This window comes from Carassius carassius, chromosome 16 (genome assembly GCF_963082965.1).
Source record: "Carassius carassius chromosome 16, fCarCar2.1, whole genome shotgun sequence".
NCBI lineage: Eukaryota > Metazoa > Chordata > Actinopteri > Cypriniformes > Cyprinidae > Carassius > Carassius carassius.
In genome coordinates this window covers 26,148,649-26,169,544 of record NC_081770.1, presented here as the reverse complement: position 1 = coordinate 26,169,544, position 20,896 = coordinate 26,148,649, and the positions used below count along the sequence as shown (strand labels likewise).

General features: G+C 34.6%; 1 long non-coding RNA gene across 1 annotated transcript in view; it reads left to right on the top strand.

The window, feature by feature from the left end:
* Window positions 1-20,896, top strand: part of LOC132160049 (uncharacterized) — a 28,060-nt gene that overhangs the window by 6,877 nt on the left and 287 nt on the right. Inside the window, exon 2 of the long non-coding RNA XR_009437942.1 lies at window positions 18,072-18,582. This is a non-coding gene — a long non-coding RNA (uncharacterized LOC132160049). The remainder of the gene's footprint in view (window positions 1-18,071; window positions 18,583-20,896) is intronic.

Genomic DNA, 20,896 nt, shown 5'->3' with positions numbered 1-20,896 from the left:
ATTTTGTGTATTTGGTGTAACAGAATATGTTGACATGCTTTAATGTTCAAAGTCCTCTATGCCCCGCCTCTCTCAAACTCATCGTTTTCTACAAAGTCCCTCCTTCAGACAAGCACAGTCTGCTCTGATTGGCCAACTGACCCAATGCATTGTGATTGGACGAACACCACAAGCACTCATCAGAAATGTAACACCCCTTTCCATAATCATGAGCTTCATCTTTCAAAATACATGTAAAGACACAGTGATGAAGCTCGTATGTGTTTGCAGCACACAAGCCATGGACGGTTAAGACAGCTGACTCCACTGTGTGACCCTGTCTCTCTCTCTCTTTCTCACACACACTCATACACGCAACGCGGAAAACTCTGCATTTGAACAGTCAATAGCAAATACTAAATTTAATAACAAAACATACTCACAGTAGCTCATTTAGAAGCACAGATTGTCGTAGCAAAGTCAAAATTACCTCCTCTCCTAGGTATATTCCTAAATGCATCTACTTTTGGAAGGCCAAATAAAGTTCATGAAGTGCATGGCAGAGACTTAACTTTGATAAAGAATATCTCTTTGGATTTGAGACTTTAATCTTTGCAACTTTAGGAGTCTTATCTATGCACAATCAGCTTGTAACACTCCAAAGAGAAAAGAAAACTTGAAATCGCATCATATGACCCCTTTAAAAAGAGGAAAATGTTTTTGCCCCATTTTTGTTTATTTTTCTTAGTTTTACAGTTTTAATCTCATTGCTGAGAAACTATTTTCTTTCCAGTAGAACCTTAAAAGGGACATTGGATGCAAAATTCAAATGTAAATGTAACCATCCTGCAATGATAAAAAAAATCCTTTCAGTTTATCCCAACGTCACAGCCATTGAGGACACAGTGGATTCATTTATTTAATTATTCATTATATATATATATATATCTGAAATTGGCTACATTTTTTTCTTAGCCAGGGCATATAAAACTGTCTTGTCCAAAAGCAATCATTAACAATGTAAGGAATTCCATAGTAATTATGAAATGAAATTCACAATGTTTGTCTCTGAAGAAAGCAAAGGCATTGCATAAAATAATACAAAAAAAAAAAAAAAACATGAACATTTTAAAGACAAGCTCTTAACATCTAACAAACGTCTACCAGTGATGACAAAAAGATCATCTGCATAGCTGAACATGAAAACAGCAAACGACAAACCAATATTCTTAAAATACTAACCACATAACTGCAGTGCTAGCTGGAAAAATGCAAACCCTTTACAAATCAACACCATCTCTCAATATGAAACTGTTCAGACAACATTGTTAGACTTTGACAACATTTGGACAGATATTGTTGCTCCAACATGTGTTTTGATGTAGATTCAAAGTCACTTTTCTTAGTATCTGTGACTCATACAGACCATATGTAGGATAAAATGTAACCTCTTTTTGCCGCTGTAATAAGAGCTGAATGCAGTTCCACAGAAAATATAGATTTTCTCTGCCTTTGTAATCTCAAGACTACCATGGTGAGATGAATTGAAAGCTGAAGGGAAGCAGAACTGGTGAATGGAACAAAATTCTCCATAAACTTTGTCTTCCTTCTCACGGTGGTGTCTTCCTGAGTTTGAGTGTGTATATTCGAGGTCTGAGGTGTGTCAAAGTGGCAGAGGTGGAAAAACTTCTGTATCTGACAAAACATTGCCGTCCCAGCATTCCCAATAAATATATCTGAGACTGCAGTACTGGTATAAGTTAAAATGCTGTTTAGGTGATGGATTTCTTAAAATAATTATCTGTATGTTTTAATACAGGTTAAGCTCAGGTGACATTTGTGCCACACAGTGTTGTTTACTGAAAAAAAAAAATAATTTGTCTCACCCCTCAATTTATTTCAAGCAAACATGGAGGTTACAGTGAGCAGTGTTGGGAAGGTTACTTTGGAAATGTAATAGGTTACAGATTACAAGTTACCCTGTTTAAAATGTAATAGTATTGTAACTTTTTCAATTACTTTATTAAAGTAATGTGACTAATTACTTTTGAGTACTTTTTGATTACTTTTCTAAATTTGTGAAAATTAAAGAATAATAAATAAAAGCATATACATCAACTTAAATACATTTATCTAATAAGCATGTGACGTATTCTGTGTAATAAACTCCTAAACATTGGTGTTTTTTTAAACTGCTGTCTCTGTGTATGATGATAGTTTTCTCAAAATAAGTAAAATGCACATTAAGTGACACAAAGCAGTTCTAGAAACTATGTTTATGTGCTCGTGTACTCCTATATTGAGGCAGCAGAGGTTGAAAACACTGCGAGCTTCAGTAGGCCTATGTGTAGTAAATGAAACCATGTCTTTGCCATTAATTTACAGGAGGGGTGGACTGGGAAAAAAATTCAGACTGGAAAATTCAAACTCATACAAACAAATTCATGGACAAAACTATTTTTTGTATGGACCTGACATTAAAAAGGTTTAAATCTTTAATTTGGGGACATGCAAAATAATTAAAAGTTATCTCCTGAACTGCACCTTCACTTCTATTTTTCTCTTCAGTCTCTTTATTTTGCCCTGTTATCCATCTCTCTCATGACTAATACTCAAGATTGAACAAAACTATACTTTACAATACAATACTCTACAATACTACAATATCTTTATAGAAAAATCCTAATACTGTACACGAGTCATGTTTTTCCCTTACAAAAAATTACCATGCTTTTATTAGCCTATATAAAAGTAAAATAACCTTGTTTTTTTTTTGTTTGTTTTTTTGCAAATGGATTTGTATTTATTTTTAAATACATTTGTAAAATAATTTTACATTTTTGGTTATCACAGTTAAACAATAGTAACCATTTTCTCTGGATTTATAGTTAAATATTAAAATGTTAATTTTCGTAAGGGTTGTGTTGTTGTCTGTCGTAGCTCCCCCTAAACCTATAAAAAAATCAGATTTTTTTTTCAGCTAAATTACTACTGTAACATTACAACAGATAATAATGATGTCCTTTATATAGTATTTTGAGTGATGACTGATGAGCAACGTGCTGCTGCTTGATTAAATAAATAAAAAAACAAAGACAAAAAAAGCATCTTTACAGATGAAACTGACCTGAAACCCTGAACAGTAGTTCTGCTTCTCTGCTCCAGCGCGCTTCCATAGTCTCTCTCTCTCTCTCTCTCTCTCTCTCTCTCTTCCCCCTCTCTCTCTCTCTCTCTCTCTCTCTCTTCCCCTCTCTCTTCCCATCTCTCTCTCTCTCTCTTCCCCTCTCTCTCTCTCTCTCTCTCTCTCACTCTGTCTGTCTCTCTCTCTCTCTCTCTCTGTCTCTCTCTCTCTCTCTCTCTCTCTCTCTCTCTCTCGCATTGATTACTCGGAGTCTGATCCAAACCGTTTGGCGGAGGCGAATAATCTCTTATTAGAGATTTAATTATCAAATGGCGGATTCGCAAATGATCGCTTTAGTACATTCGGCAGGCAATTATACAATAATGATATTAAATAGTGGGGCAAAATCGGCTGCCAGGCCACCGGGAATTGTCCCGGTTCTCCCGGTGTCCAGTCCGTGCCTGATTTCCACAGACACGCAGAATGTGCAGGAGTCATATATTGCATTTTTGGGGCTTTATATTCACAGACACTAGTAGATGTCATGTTTTGATTCAAGTGTACTGACCTACTTTTGATTTAGTCATCCAAAATGTGGCATATTCCGTCCGCGTTAGGCATTTCGTTTTTATGACTGGATTCTAGAACCAGACTGTATTTCCGCATCCCGGAAATTATTAGGGCGGTATGTCTCAGAATAGTCAGTGCAATTTGGGAAAGAAATCAGTTAAATCTGTATGTGGATGTGTGTAAATATTCAAATGTAATCCCCTTTGTAATCTTAACAAATTTCATAAGTAACTGTAATTTAATTACTCATTTTTTCTTAGTAACTGTAACTAATTACAGTTACAATAATTTTGTAATTAAATTACGTAACGCCGTTACATGTAACTAGTTACTCCCCAACACTGACAGTGAGGCATTTTCAGTGGAAATGAATGGGGCCAGTTGTTGAATGATTTAAAAATATAAACGTGAAACATATAATTTTCTAAAAGCACAATTTTTTGTTGTTTTATATTGTTGGCATGATAACAACAATGTAAAAATGGCATATCATTTTATACAGAAAAAGTTAGTAAAAAGGTTTAATTTTTCGAACTAAAATCATGTTGCATGTGGTTTGCATATGGTTTATGACTTGTACTTATGAAACTGTGAGTATTTTAATGTTTACAGATTGGCCCCCTCTTCACTTCCATTGTAAACAGCTCACTTTAACCCAGATGTTTTGCTTGCTTTCTTGGAAATGGATTTTTGTTGTAGTAATCAACGTTATGGCCGAAAATCCTGTTGATTTGAGCTGACTTTGTGATAAACCCAAAATCAGGGTTTTTGTAGTAAACCAAAGAAAAAAATAAAATGTTGTTTACATTTCATAACTTTTTTTTATGCAGTTTTAATAAAATAAAGAAATTATAAAATTAGTCAAAAAAAACCAAACAAACTAATAAACTAAAAAAAAGGTAAATAAAAAAAGTAAATATTTCAAAATATTAATAAACACTGGAAAAGTATCGTAGAGGTACTAAAAGGACATGACTCAATAGAGTCTGTCTTGATACAAACCATCGTAATTACACCCAGCTTGGCCTTGAATGCATCATGTGAGACATGCAGCAGAAGTAGGTCAACATTCACAGATAATCCAGGTGTGTAGTGGAGGAAAATATATTCAGGTTATGTATGGCATCTACAGTGTGACAAGAGAGATGGGAGGGATAAATAATGATGTACTGTGCCCTTGACAATGAGAAGAAAAAGTGTGAATGTTAATTTTAGGTCATAAATTAAACCCATTAATCTGTCCACTCTGCTCTCTGTGGTTAAAGGAAAAGATTCCTAAGAGTTAAAGTATTCTTGGCAGGTATATCTAATTTTCTCATACACATACCCTCTAGTCTCTTCCCCTTATCCTAATTTCTGTATGATACTGCTGAAAGCTTCAGTGAATTGGCACACAGTCGTATATTATTCGCTTAAATAGAGGAGGTGGCCAGAAACCTGGTTTCTCTCGCTTTTTTTGGCATCTATGAAGATCGGAGGCAGACGGTTTTACATATGATGGATAGCTGATGGTCTAATCCAAGACTTACAGAACAGGTATACATCATCTACAGATAATAATCACCATCACAGCAAAATCTTTACCAGGAATCTTAATAATTATAATGACTGGAAAGAATTAGCAAATAAGCTTCAGCTGGACTAATCAATTTGATAACGAAATCAGTGGAAAAAAATCTTAAAAACTACAATGTTGCAGAATGTTAAAGCTTGTTTCAGCCATGGGTAATTGCAACTTTTTATCCCACAATTCAGACATTTTTTTATTTTATTTTTTATAATACTTAGTTACTCACTAACTCAGAACTGCAATATTAAACTCAAAATATTGTGAAATTACCAATTTTATGGAACTGCATACATCAGCCACTAGTCAGGTGACTATAATTATGCAGAAAATGGAGAGGTTATACAAATAGACAATAAATTAGACTCTTTTTTTAATGATTTACTTATTTTTTTTAGCTTTTCTTTACCTCCCAAATCCCCTGCAGGTCTTTCAGGAATACACTTCATGATATTGATAACAGAGAATATATAGAAAATATTTTCTTCCAAGTTAGGTCAAATGTAATCCAAAAGTAATCAAAACATAGTCAGAATACACCTTTTGCGTAATCCAATAGATCATGTTAGTAACTACTGTACAATGTTTGCAATGAAATTGAAATTTGTTGCAACTTGGATTTGAAAATGGAGTTGGAAGATTCATTCAATAACGCAAACTGATTAATTTGAACCTTTCATATAAACCAACTAAATAATTTTCAATAATTATTTTTTTATAGCAATGTACTGTAGGCCTATGTTTAGTTAAATTCTGCTTTTTATGTTTTCAACTTGGTTGTATGAAACCCAAACTGTCATAATTTTCCTCATGTCACACGTTGAAGTCATGAATCAATTCATTGGAATGTCTACCTCTTTGTTGCAGCGTGTTTTGAGTTGAAGTTGAAGTATTCTAATTTGTCGAGATTGTGAATTGGTGGGTTTTTGTTAAATGTGAGCCTAAATCATCACAATGAAAAGAACCAAAGTCTATTTGATTACATGACATTAACTTACTGCTTGATTTTTACCGTACATTTACCGTACATCAACTTGAGATAGTCACCACTGTTAAGCTATTACTAAATATAATCTAGAAATTTAAATGTTCTGTAAAGCTGCTTTGCAATGAATTGTATATTGAAAAGTACCGTGAATTGAACTGGACTGAATTTGAACGATTCTTCAATCTTTTGTTGAATAGCTGAATTAATGTTTAGTGTAATGCTGCTATTGATTTCTATTTTCGTCTGCTTATTTGTTTAAAAAGCTGTCTAGTACATAGATTGGCAAACTTCTTTGAGTGAGTCTATGAATGTTGTCCAAAATGGACACATATGAGCTATCATTTATTACTTCTAACTTTATCTTTAAGCCTCCAGAAATAGGTTGAACAAAAATAGGTTTTCCATTCAATTTTGCTCTAGTTAAATGATGTAGGGGAGGATTAAACTACTAACCTTGATATAACACAGACGTCTTTTCCTGTCAACCTAAGGACTACGCAGATTTTCCAAGCTTTAGCTGGTTATGTCGAAGTCAGACACAGAAAAGCAGATGTTTGTGTGATATTTATGTGTTCATATCATTCACCAGGGGAGCGCTGCAGATTACGCTGGAAATATAGATGGATGAGCAAGTAGAAAAAGACGCAAGGGAGCTTCAGAATGTGCGTTGTATAGCTGCTTCCATCTGGATTCTGTCCTTGTCACTTGCTCGCCAGTAATTTTGAGGTGAGCACAGTATCTCTGAGGTTTATTTTATGTTGAGCATCCCATAAAGCAATTCTTCAGTTTCTACATTTTCTTTCCAGACAATCATAACTTTTCAAGTTGTTTCTGAAGCTAATACGACTTAAATGAATGTGCATTGTGGGATTAATCATTGTGAATTTCCGAGTTGGCAGCAAAATTGCTTTCTGAAAGTCATAATAATAAATCCTAAATAATCTAGCATTAACGTTTCTTTAGCATGGGCTGTTTTTGAACAGAAAAACTAATATACGCAATGATATAACTTTATGTAGACCTAAATATCAGGCAGATTTTTATTAATTCGCAAATATATTTGTGTAAATATATTTCAGTCAGATGGGAAAAAAGCAAAACTGCAAAGCTGAGTGTCCGAAAGTAAAAAGTGTGTCAGAAAGAAAAAAAGGGGATGTATATTATCTAGAACTCATCAGCAAATCAATGTCATGAGGTATTTTTTTTCCGGCTTCAAAATTATCACATGGGATTTCACAGCTCAAAGGTTTGTTGTCCTACAAGCAAAAATGACTGATTAACAGCCAGGCAGCTGCCATAGAGATGAATGGGAATGCTAAGGGATAGCTTTCTTCGTGTTTTATAGACTTTTAAACTTTTCATAAACTTTTTTGGTAGAACAAATGCATTTTCATTCATCTGAATTACCTCAAAGTTGCAATTTTCACAGCTTATAGTGTGGTCGTCCTCTCTGTATGGATTCTGTATGAAATTAATTTTATTTTATTTATTTATTTATCCAAATTCTGTTTAATTAATTAATTAAGAATTTTTTTTTCTCAATTTTTTTTTTTGGATTCCATTTTCTTTTTTCATTTTAATTTTTCTAGACCCTGTTTTAATGGTTAAATGAAAATGTATTAATTAGAAAGAATGTCTAATTAATTAAAATCATGAAACATAATTTCATCGATATTTAACAAATTTTTTTTTTTTTTTTAATTCAGTTGTATTTTTTTTACCAAATTCTATGTTTTCTATAGATTTTCTGGATGTCCATTTAATATTAAAAATGATATCCAATTAATGATTTTATCGAATATTTATGTATTAAGAAATACTGCGTGTTTTTAAAATTTTCTGATAAATACGTTATGGTAAATATTTTTTTTCTGTTAAATATTCCTTAAAAATAATGCTTTGATAATAATTATTAGTTTGCACTCTTCAAATGGTATTTGCGCAATTATGTAACGCCCAAATAAAGCATGTCTTAAACTATTTAGCACTAGAAATTACTGCAATCAGAGAGTGCGTGGTAGAAGAGAGAGAGTTTTTTTCCAACACACATTTATTTATTTATAAAAAAAGCAAGAAAAACACATTGTCCAAACGTATCGTTTGCCAAGCCATGTTCATTTTTAATTTGCTTCAGAAAATAAAGGACTTGGAATCGTCTTTTCATCAATGTACTGTGGCTTTTCTACGTCTTTATTCTGTATTTGTGACTATGCTCATTTGTGCTGTGCTTGGTATATTGATTTGGTCAATGTATATAAACGAAATGTTGCGTCTGTGTCTGAGGTTAATTTGAACGTTTTTAGTAAATCACCCGCAGAAATTTCCATGCCCATTGGTTTTTATTTGGAATTGCACTTTCATGCCAATTTGACCTGTTTAGTAAAACTGGCCCCATATATGGCAGAGAAGAGAAACATACTTGGTATACTGCATGTTTAACATAGCTGTAGTACTAAAATGTAGCACTTTCAACTGATTCAACTGATATTTAAGAATCGTCAGCCGGTGAATATCTAGATAGAGCTGTGAATGTTTATATGCTTATCATTGAATGTGATGCTACATTTTATGGATACATCAATATCCTGTTGGATATTGACTAAATATCTTCTAATTTATACCTTTTGGCTTTAATAACATTTTCCCAATAAACAGGCAAGAATGAATAGACTGTCCACCATGATTTCGGATCTTTTCAACAAGAGAACACTTGAACATAACTCATAATTAGAACTAAAGAAGTGGAAAGTAGGGAGTTTCCAATAGCATGTGAAGGCAGCATTAATCCATATATACTGTATAACATTCAACGCCTTACAAGACTCTAACAAGGCCTTAAACGATAGCATCAAACTACAGTACATGATTTCTGTTTTGTGCTTCTTTCTCTTTTCTGTAACAGTTCAGTTCTGTTTTTTTAATGGCAATGTGAGGAAACAAATAATACGAAGCTCACGTTGTCGCTACATGTGAGTGTGCACTTGATAAGACCTCTGGTTGTGTTTTCTGCTCTTCAGCTCAGAAAGCCTCTAAAGACTAGTTTGGCGGGCAGTAAGGATGAGTCAGATGAGTTTTCGAAGTGAAATTTGTGTGACACATTAGCAGACACACTGTGTAACCTGTTAAGTATTTGAAATCAGCATGGAATCGCTAGCATTGTAGCATGCTAGCGTTCGTTGTTGTTTTTTTTCCATAGTTATTTGGAGTCTCACTTGGTGGTTCTCCATGTGCAAAGACCCAACTGCATATTACAGATGTCTCTCCAGAATCTTTTCATGAGAAACAACTTTAATAACCCAAAAACAATCATATTCTGGAAGCCGTACAGTTCTATATACAATTTAGACACCAAAATGGCCTTGTTTAATTTTTCAGCCCTTTTGTACCAGATGGGCAGCAGGTGGGATTGTTCTGCCCGTCCATTCATGTTGTAAAATCAAGTTAGCATGTGTTGTTAGCCACCTGTTTGTGTTCACGTGATTTCTGTAGCATTGTGTGCAGGTTATCCCCTGTTTATCTTTTTGCAGGGCTACGTTTAGTCCACACTTTCATCTGGTTTCTCCTGACAGGAACAGACAAGGTCACCTGCGCCCTAAGCTAAATGTTGTTGTACTTAGTCACGGGAAGAAGTAAAATTTATTTGGAGGTAATTATTTCTTTGTCTGCATTCCACATGATGAAATGTGATCGCAAAACCTGGGTTTGCAAAACACATGTTCTCTCATAGTGCATTTTTTTGTAATGAGGTTGCACAAAAATAATTATTTTCAGTGGTGTTTTTTCGCCAAACATCCTTAAGGCAAGATACCCCATGAGAATAGGGTAAAATTAAAAGTGAAAATGTATAAATAAGTAAAAACTAAGCATTAAACTTTTAAAAATGGCTAAAAGTAAATTACTAAAAGAATTGAATTAGAAAGTGACTAATAGATATCACTAGATATCAATAGATACTTATTACCCAGTTGATTGATTTTATAAAAAATGACAAGTTTTCAGAAATTTTAGATTTAATTTATCAAATAGGGCATTATATAATTAAACGCATTTTTGCATAAATGTGCATACATTTTCAGAATGGAACACTGGATAAAACATGGTTCAAAATTCTTGTTTCATTTTATTGATATATTTTTATCAGTCCATAAATAAAAACAATACTGTCAATGACCAGAAAAAAAAAGCTATATAGACTACATACTATACTTGAGAAAATAATCATGAACTATACTTTACTACTCCAAACGTCATTACAATCCAGACTTATTTTCTTCTGTGGAAAGTAAAAAATATATATTTTTTGGCTAATTTCTCTGTGCTGTTTTTTTCTCCACAAAAATGAGGTCAAGTAGGGTTCAGTGTTGTTTTGGACCCCATTGTCTTCCATTGTTTGGACAAAAACAGGCGACTATGGCGTCATGCGGCTCATCTTCCTAATTTCAAAACATAGTCAGCACTTCTGTTCATGATGTGATGCGAATAATGTCCCTATGGATGTGATGTAATGCTACGCCACCCTTTGCTCCGAAGCCCTTCTCTGCAGTCGAGACCACACAACACTGTCCCGCCGCCAGCTTTTCTGCTTCCTCCATCAACCGAGCACAGCAATACTTCTTCTCTCTGAAGGTTTCCTTAGCTCAGCTTAATGATAAACCTCTTTCTCAGTTTTTCCCTTTTGGAAACCAACACAATCTTTCTGTGTTTTTTTGGACTGGACGCAAGATTTCGCTTTGATTTGTTTGTAAAGCAATGAGATGGGAGAGTCAGAGATTAAAATGTAATATATGTTTTTTTGCCTGTTTTCTTGTAGTGCCTACGAGCTTGAAGGATGTTTGAGGTGATTCTAGGAATCCGTCTGTAGATACAGTGCAATTTGCTGTAATTGCACACAGCTGTTCTCCAGGATTGTTGTTGTGCTGTTTAAACTCAGGGAAACGCCATCAATCATCTCTGATCAGGGGTTCTTCTTGGTGGCAGTGAACATTTGGCCTTAACATCAAGTACTGGTCTGTTTTTGTCATCAAATTATCCAGAAATCGATTTCTTTAGGCTGTTAATTAAGTCTTATTGATCTTTGGCATTAAAGGGGTCATATAATGCGATTTCAAATTTTTTCTTTCTCTTTGGAGTGTTAAAAGCTCTTGGTGCATGAATAAGATCTTTAAAGTTGCAAATACTAAAGTCTCTAATCCAAAGTTAAGACTCTGCCACGCCCCCCTGAAACGGCTCGTTTAAACACCCCCACACATGTCTATGTGACTATGTGGATATATTTGCATAATGCTACCCAAATGTTCACGCAAAGAAAGAAAGCGTGGTTCACGTAATCACAGTTAGTGTTGAAGCAGCCATTTCAGGGAGATGCTGTGTGTATCTAGGAGAAAGCAAAAGCACTTTAGTTGGACTTCTGAAAGTTGATGCATTTAGGAATCTTTAAGATTACTTACAACAGAACATCAACGCATTTTATGGACGACCGTTTCGTGAACCTAGGAGAGGAGGTAATTCTGATTTACTGTGGCTATGACAATCTACGCTTAATTCTGTATGAGCTACTGTAAGTATGTTTTGTTATTAGTTTAAAAATGTACAAAATGTTCAAATATAACTTTAAAAAAGTTTTATAAAATGGTAAACCTCACATTTTAGCCATTAAAAAAAGGGATAAATCAAAATGATAATTAATAAATGATTATATGTATTTTATCTGCTTCATAAATAATTATAGATACCTTATCCGAATTGTTTAAATGTGTAGAATCCACAAAAGCTTATTTTGCATCAACCGGTCAAAATTTACAACAAGGCATGCATTTTTTTGTCAAGACAGAAACTGCACACTCTCTGATCCACTCTCTGACAGCAGGTGGCACTAATGGAACAGCAGAATTAGAGTTGTTTCCGTAATCTCAATGGACAAAGCAGCATTGCTACTTTATTAGGTATTACATGGAGCAAAGATGAAAACAAAATGCCATCCAATCATTTCTGAAGATAATCAGAACCTTCTAAAATACATTTCTATAATCAATTAATTAATATATTCCTTTGTATAATTCCCTTAGCACTCTTTTAAAGGGGTCATATGATATTGCTAAAAATATTTTTTTGTGCATATTTGGTGTAATGAAATGTGTTTATGTGGTTTAAGGTTCAAAGAACACATTTTCCACATAATGTACATTATTGATTCTCCTCTATTCCCCGCCTTCTGAAATGCGTCGATTTTTACAAGGCTCGTTGTTTTGAAAAGCGAGGTGTGCTCTGATTGTCCAGCTATCCAGTGCATTGTGATTGGCCAAATGTTTCAAGCGTCTGACGGAAATGTTACAGCCCTCAACATATACTGTTATGACGTGTCCCGGACAAAAACAATAAAACCCATTACAAACGTGGCAGCTGTAGCATCCAGTGGGGACATAATTACTGATTATAATGACTTATATTGTCTTTTTACGCGTTGCATTGCATATCGAGCAGCGTAAACATAAAACCATGTCTGCATTTGTGATCGGAGAAATGACAAACAACAAGTGCTACTCTACACTGCTCAAAACTCGTGTTTGAATCATCAGTGGCAAATCCTTTACATATGTAAACTTACTTTCATACCGTGAGTCAGAAGCTCCAGACTGTCCTTGCAAAGAGTGAGCGGCAGCCAGCGGCAAGAGCAAGGAACAACATGGGGCTTGAGTGAGGAACGGCCCACGGCTTGAGTGAGCAACAGTCTGCGGTGAGGAACAGCCTAGAGTGAGGAACAGCCGGGGGCTTGAGTGAGGAACGGCCCACAGCTTGAATGAGCACCAACCAGCATCTATAATGAGGAACGGCTGGCAGATTTGATGAAGGAGCGGCTGGGGGTTGCGGCAACCACATGTGACAACACAAGGTTGGACCCAGGTTGGTGCTAATGGCACCGGTGGCAACAAAGTGAACAAAAGGGACGTCTTCTTTCTTTTCATGAACATTTGGGTGGCATTTTGCAATTCTTCCCATATTGTGATGTAGATGTGAGACCGTGTTTAAATGAGCTGTTTAAGGGGTCTTAACTTTGATAAACCTGGCACTGCACAGTGTCTTATTGTCTTCAGAGCATCTTTATCGTTTGGTTTCTGTATAGACCTGCGTTCATCTCTCTCATAAACACTTCGGCTGCATCCGAAAGCTCTTAAAGGCAGGAAGGCATCAAACCATGTCCGTATCCAAATTCTGCTTTACTTCCTGTCTCCGGAGGTACCTTCTTCTGATCGAATTTTGAAGACAGCGTGGATGTATCCTTCGCTACCTTTGATATCCCACAATCCTGTGTGTTCCGTTCTGTGACAGTGAAGCTAAAAAATAAAGGTAGAATCTGAAAGTTGTGTTTGGTGGTTAGTTTGTGTGTAAATGTATATTCCTGAGTAACTTTTTGCACTTTTGATGTTGTTTCTCGCAAGAAATCAGTACTATAGTAATTAAATATTTGTTTAATTATCCCCAAAACTTGTTCTTTTTTGTTGTAGATCATTAAACTGCAACGCTGCCTCAGAAGCCTGTCCAAAATCACATTCATGAGGTCATTGTCTCTTACTTCAGCAAAGGAGCAAGTTTTTGGATGTAGCATACATATGCAATTCAGTGGGCGGGGCTGAACAGGCAGTGATGTAGAAGCAGGCATTGATCTTCTTCTGTGGAGGTGATGTTTAGCCACACTATTACATCATAGAGTAGCACATTCCACATATTGTTGTTTTGCCAGACTGCCTTTAATATAAGCCGTTTTTAGACTAACAAGAAAGTTTTCATTTTTAAACTTACAGAATGTTTTGTACAATGACCCTTTATATGTGAAAAGCTCAGTGGTATTTTGGTTTCTCAGTTAATGGCCCCTTTAAAAAGGATGCATGAAACTGATCAATGTGAAATAAATTGTGTGAAATTGAATGTGAAATTAAATTGAAATTGAACGTGAACTTGATCAATGTGAAATAAATGGTTTTTTTAAACTCTATTAATCAAAAATACTGAAAAAAAGTGTTAAGTAGCATTAAGCAGCATTTAAACATCTATAATAAAAACAAATATTGAGTGTCAAATCAGCATATTAGAATGATTTCCGAAGGATCATGTGACGCTGAAGACTGGAGTAATGATGCTGAAAATTCAGCTTTGCTTCACAGAGATAAATTACATTTAAAATTTAAATTCAAATAAAAAGCAGTTATTATAAATTGTACTAATATTTTAGAATATTTCTGGTTTTAATTTAAAAGTGAATCCAGCCTTTGTGAGTATAAGAGACTTCTATAATAAAAAATAAATAAAAATGTATTTATTTTCCCTAACAAGTCTGAAGGGGCTTTGAGGTCCATATGTGAAGAAAGGTTGGGAAGCACTGGATTATATCAAGTACAGTGAAATTTCCCGTCTGTAACAGCTGGTGTAAAGTTTACCATGCCTTGGAAATTAATTTCATTTCCTGTTCCTGAAAAGTAATGGATCACAGTGCTCTAGCTTCATTTGCTGTGTTTCCTTTCGGTTCTCACTGATATGTACAGGTGGAGCTGAAGAATTAGAGCTTTGTTTGTGTTCTGGTTTGGTTTAGCATCTTGTCAGTCGGCATCTCAGTGAGTATTAATCAACACCACGAGATGAGAACGGCTCCAAAACCGAGAGATTCCCTTGGCTAAATCCACCTGACAAGCGATGGTGTTTAATTTCCTGGTCCCCACTGAGATCCTGCATTTGTCAAACTGAGCCCGCAGGGGAAATAGGTTTCAGTACATGTACATTCTTTTATTTTATCAATCTAGGAGGACAGGAAAGTTACTCAAATGAAAACTTATCCTTGTATGTCACTGATTAAGATCCTAAAATCTCTGACAGTGGATCACATATTGATTATAAAACCAGCATTTGGGGTTTTGTATTTTGAGGCGTTGGTGGTGTTCGAGTCATATGAAGTTATAGCAGCAGTTTGTTCATTTATAGGAGTTTTGAATGGGGTCTGAGGCCAAGCTAGTAATGTACTCATAAACCAGGAAGGTCAGGACAGCCTCGGGCCCACATTTCTCCCCGTTACCTTGGCCTACATGGGTCTCAGAGGCCTATTGCTGTGGTAAAAGGACATGATATTTCATCCAGGCTCTCTCCTGGTAATAAAAGCCTGATTCAGCATGCCTCATTAGACGATGCTGGTGTGGCAAACGCTGCCTGTATTGTTTGGCCGAAGGAACATTGAGTGGATAAACTTGTTTATGGTGCTTGTCATTGTTTTTAACAGGGGTGGTACTTTTTAGCTGTTTGGGACATATTTAATGTGACTTCTGAGATCTGCCTGATTCATTTACGGCTTTGGAGAGGTTTGCGTTCAGTGGGCTCCTTCTTCTTTTACGGGCTCGTGCTTGTTACCTCTACAAAGATGACAGACATTTGGAGGCATTTGCTTTCCTCTAATGAAGCTGAATCTGAGGGGACTGTAAAAACAAATTGATGTAGAAACAGTTTTCACTCAGAAACGGCTAGTAAATTTCGTAAACAATTACAAAGACACATTGAATAAAACATGAAGTTTTGAAGCAGAAGACCCCAAATAATAGTATTTTCTCGTAAAAACGTACTCCAATAATATGTAGTTACATTTTTTACAGTGTATTTATGAGGGTCGTATAAGGACTGAAAGAGGTTTGTTTTTGCCGATGCTGTAAGCTAAACTCAACGTTTTTCCCAGATTGCTTTCTGTCGACAGGCCATTTATCTCGGCAAACAGGAAAAGGTGGTTTTACACTCCTCTCTTGCTCAAACGATGTCCTCCTTCGTTTTTTATTCATCCCCTAGGGTGTGTTTGTCATCTTTAAGGAGGCCAGAAAGCCCTGCTGAGACTTTCATTTGATACGTCTGAAGACTTTCTGAGGTAAACCGCGTATTTAAGAAGAAACCCCGTGCCAGCCCAACCACCGTAATCCACCTTCAGCATAAATTTACCACCAAACCTCAACACAGCCGTGGATTTTGATATCGTAAGAGCTCGAGGAGAGTAAAACTAGCCACAAGACAGCATGATAACATCAGTCTGTGTATTAAAGGGCTTTTTGGAGACATCTGTATGCTAAAAAGCAAAGTTGGAGACAAAAGCAGAGCCTCCAAGACCCAGACCAATATTAGACCCCTCGAGGCCCAGATCCATATCAAAACTGAAACACTGAAGGACCAGATCCAAACCAAGACCTGTCAGTTTTATTGAAGTGAAAGGAGAAAAAGAAAACAAAACAACCAAGTTTCGCCTTACTTTCAATTAATGATTTTTCCATACATTAAAACCTTCTGTACTGTAAGATCGAATTAATTATAGTTAGTAAACTATAAAAATTAAGGCGTTAAATTTATTTATTGATTGATTTTTTTATTTTTATTAAATGACTAACATATTTGTCTTGGACTGCTGAGAAATTTGTTAACTATACAAATGTTTAATTACAGAAGTCTAAAAAAGTGTATTAAGTACCAAAATAATGTAAATAAAAATATTTCTTAAAATTCAGGTTCACAGGCACTAATATAATATAATATAATATAATATAATATAATATAATATAATATAATATAATATAATATAATATAATATAATATAATATAATATAATATAATATAATATAATATAATTATATTTGATACAGATAATTATATTTGATACAGATAATTGCTGTACCTGACACATTCTTATATTCAAAATGAAATTAGTTCAAAACAATGAGAGGAATCTAAATTGTATTTATAGGGTATATAATAATATAATAACAGTAATATAATAAATAAAAGGTACATAAGGTGTATTATTATTATGAAATATTTCTCAGTGCTAAATGAACATTACAAAACATGCAAAATATTAAATATAAAGGTTGAAATGAAAAAGTACACATAATAAAAATAATAACAAATCTGCTTATAAATAAAAATGTTGCAAAATTAATATTAATAATAATAATAACTATCAAATATATATATATGTATATATATATATATATATATATATATATATATATATATATATATATATATATAGTTGCATGTTTTGCTTATATTTTTTATTTTACTCACATTCTCTTTATACTTGTATTTTTATTTAATATTGCAATATGAAAATATTATTACTGAAATATTTTAACTGCATTATGAGCTGCTTCTCTTGTGCTTAACTTTATTTTAAAAATAAATACATTTAAATGTTATTTATTTATTTTTTTATTTATTTTTTTAACTATATTAGTGAATTATAATATAAATATATATTTATAATAATATAAAGGTAAAAAAAAAATATATATAAAAAAATTATCGTAAATGACAATCTTCTTAAGGACGTGATTTGCTGGCTGTTCCTGAAGTGTGCAGCTTAAAGTAGAATGGGTGCAAGAACTTTGGAGGCTAAAACTGGGTCACAAAGTAAAAAAATACGGAGAATCACTGATTTAAATCAAGAGGATTTTAGGTTTCACAATGGACGGCCGCGTGCCAGACACCTTCAGTGACTCCTGCTGAATGATGAAGATACCCTGCTGACTTGCGGTTGAGGTCATTTTCACCTTTAATATGCTGGAATTAGACTGCGGTCTTGTCCGAGGCCATAAGCCGAGACCCTGATCCAGACCAAGACACTGAGTAACGAGAGCCACACCACGGTCACATTAATGTGGTCTCGAGAGATCTCAAGAACAAACCCACAACATCAAGACTCTGATTAAAAGCCTATTGTTTAAAACTATTAATTGTAAAGATTGGTACCTGACATTCAAATGGAAACCGTATTCATCTTCAGAAAACACTTTGGATGTTCCAGCAATGACACTGTGGTTCTTGTCTTACAGTTTTCCTGTCCGTTTCGATGCTGTCTAAGCGCTCTGATGAGCTGGAGTCTCGATGTGGAGGGAGTAGGATGGCAGGAGTGAAGCCAGTGTGGTTTCTGCGGCAGGCCTACTCTGAAAGGTAAAAACATATGAAGCTGAAGCAGAAAAAAGGAAGATAAAGCACGTGCACTAATGCTAAGGGGTCATTTATAGTATCAAAATGAACCCAAAAAGATCGAAATATCGTCATTCTTTTGTAAACAACACACTTCCAATGTGTCTAATGTCTAATTCCTGGACAGGCTTGTCGAAGTTGAGAGGTTTTTAATAATTCTTGTGCCGTCCACGATGGTGAAAATGTGGCGGGGTTTGGCCTGCTTTCTCCAACTGCTGCCTGCCATGACTGTGAGTTCATTCCATCCTGATTATAATTGCTTTCATCTTGTATCGTGACTGTTTTCAATTCTTCATGGTGCTGTCAGCTCGGCGAGGTTCACAGTGGTTGCAGGAGTCCCATATTGCTGTGGTTTAGGTGAGTATTTCATAAACACTTGTTTTGGGCTCCATTATCAGTCTGAATTTCGTAAGATTATTTATGTTTACAGTTACTTTGGAAATGTAATGGGATACAGATTAACAGTTACTCTATTTGAAATATTACTCTATTTAAAATGTAAAACTATTTTAATGATGTCCTTACAACCTTTCTGGGCCTTGAACATGTCAGTTGCATTACTGTCTATGGAGGGTCAGAAAGCTCTCGGATTTCATCGAAAATACCTTAATTTTCGTTCTGAAGAAATGCAAGTAACCATAAACCAAACCCTAATCCTAACCCAAACCATGTAGTAAGTACATATAGTTAATTAATATCACACAGTACTTATATATACTTATATGTATGATTACACTGTAACAAGGACACTTTAATATAGTGCAACTTTATTTAGTAATTAAATTACGTAACGCTGTTACATGTAGCTAGTTACTCCACAACCTTGTATATTTGCTTATGTGTATGTCAGTAATGTTTAAATTTAAGTTATATTATGTACCTAATTTTAAAGTTTTTACATTTAAAATGTATTATATATTTTATTTTTATTTAGTTATATTTTGCAACAAGGGCGGTTTTCATATTGTTTTACTATTTATAACTTTTTATTATTTTGTATATTCAATTTTAATATATTTGTGTTGTTGTTATAATCAAATTTAAATGTGTACCGTTGTTGAAATTTGGTTTTCATTTGGACCCAGTTTTATAGTTTTGCACATGCTCATTTTTTTCAACTAAAAGTTACTTTTTATTGACTACAGTTTTGTTTTTAGTCATAATTGACGATTTAAATGTATTTTTTTAAAGACATAAGTCTCTCCTATAACAAAATGTCTTTATTGCCACCTTTGATCAATTTAAAGGTACAATTTGTAAGATATTTGAAGTAAAATATCCAAAAACCACTAGGCTAGTGTTATATATTTTGTCCAGCTGACTACTAACAATATCTCTAATGTTTTCAACTACTTGTAAATCTTGAGAAATTCCCATTCTAAACAGTGAAACGGGGCAGTGCAGTCGCCTGTCAATGACGTTAGTTACCCTTTGTTACCGCCTTTACTGACGTAGAAACCACACGACAACAGTGTCGTGGACAAATGCGTAAGTAGCTTCGCAACAAACTTCAACTAGAAAGAGATGCCGATCTCGCTTGTGTTTTACTCGACAGGTGAGTTGTTTTTATTCATATCTTTACAGAAAACGTATGCTATTATAGCGATCAACAAGATTTGTATTATGGGGCATACACTCCAAATGCGGGGCATCGCGTCTCTAGACCCGCGCGAGGACGCGCCTGATCCATTGTCTGATCGCGTCTTTGCATTGACTTTGTATGTAATCTACTTGCGCAAATCGTTGAACTCACGTTAAATCCATGATTTATCTTTCCGTCTGATTGATGGCTGTCAGCGGTTGGGTAGAAGACAACAAATCCCATCATTCCACACTCCTTCTTAGCATCATCAAACCACGCGATTGTTATTGTTTTGGTAGTGCGCCCTCTAGTGGCAGGTCCTATAACATGTACCTTTAAATGTAGTCTTTTCTGAATAAAAGTTTTTTTTTCATTCAAAAAGCAAAGTAACTTTTCAACTGCAGTGTAAATGGATGAAAATCAATAAATATGAAAAATGTAGTTTAAATTTTCATCAAAATAAGTAAAAAAGTAAAAATGAACACTTGTCTTTGCTCTACATCTCTAATCTATTAAATTAGCATCAAATGTGATCTCTTTCACTCATTTTGTTCTCTCATTAGACCTTTATTGTACTAATTTGTATTGTTTTTAGTGTTTTATGGAACTGTAAATCAGTGGAATACAATAGTAGTTACTGGAAACCAGGCTAATATCAGATGCAGAACTGCAATATTACAGTAACAGAACTGCTGTATTCAGCCTGGGACTGATATATTCTTATTCCAGTGTTTGGATAAGAAAGTGTCTGCTAACGGACTGAAATAGCTAATAATTAAGGACATTCTGTGTTTAAAAATGATATTATCTTTGCCAGGCTTTAGTATTCTTGCCAATTGTAAGATGTAGTTTCCATGCAGTTTCCATCTACTGTAGGTCCCAGTGACAAAATGAATCTGTAAAGAGTACATTCTAGGGTCCTTTAAGTATTTTAATTGAAAACATGTTCACTCAGAAAGAAGTTGATGTTTAATATGAGCAGTTCAAAACAATACTGAATCAGTACAGCGAGCAAAAATGCTGATTCATGTTGGTATAGCTGCATATCCAGACAAACTGGGAAGAACCACAAATGTATCTATCAACTCG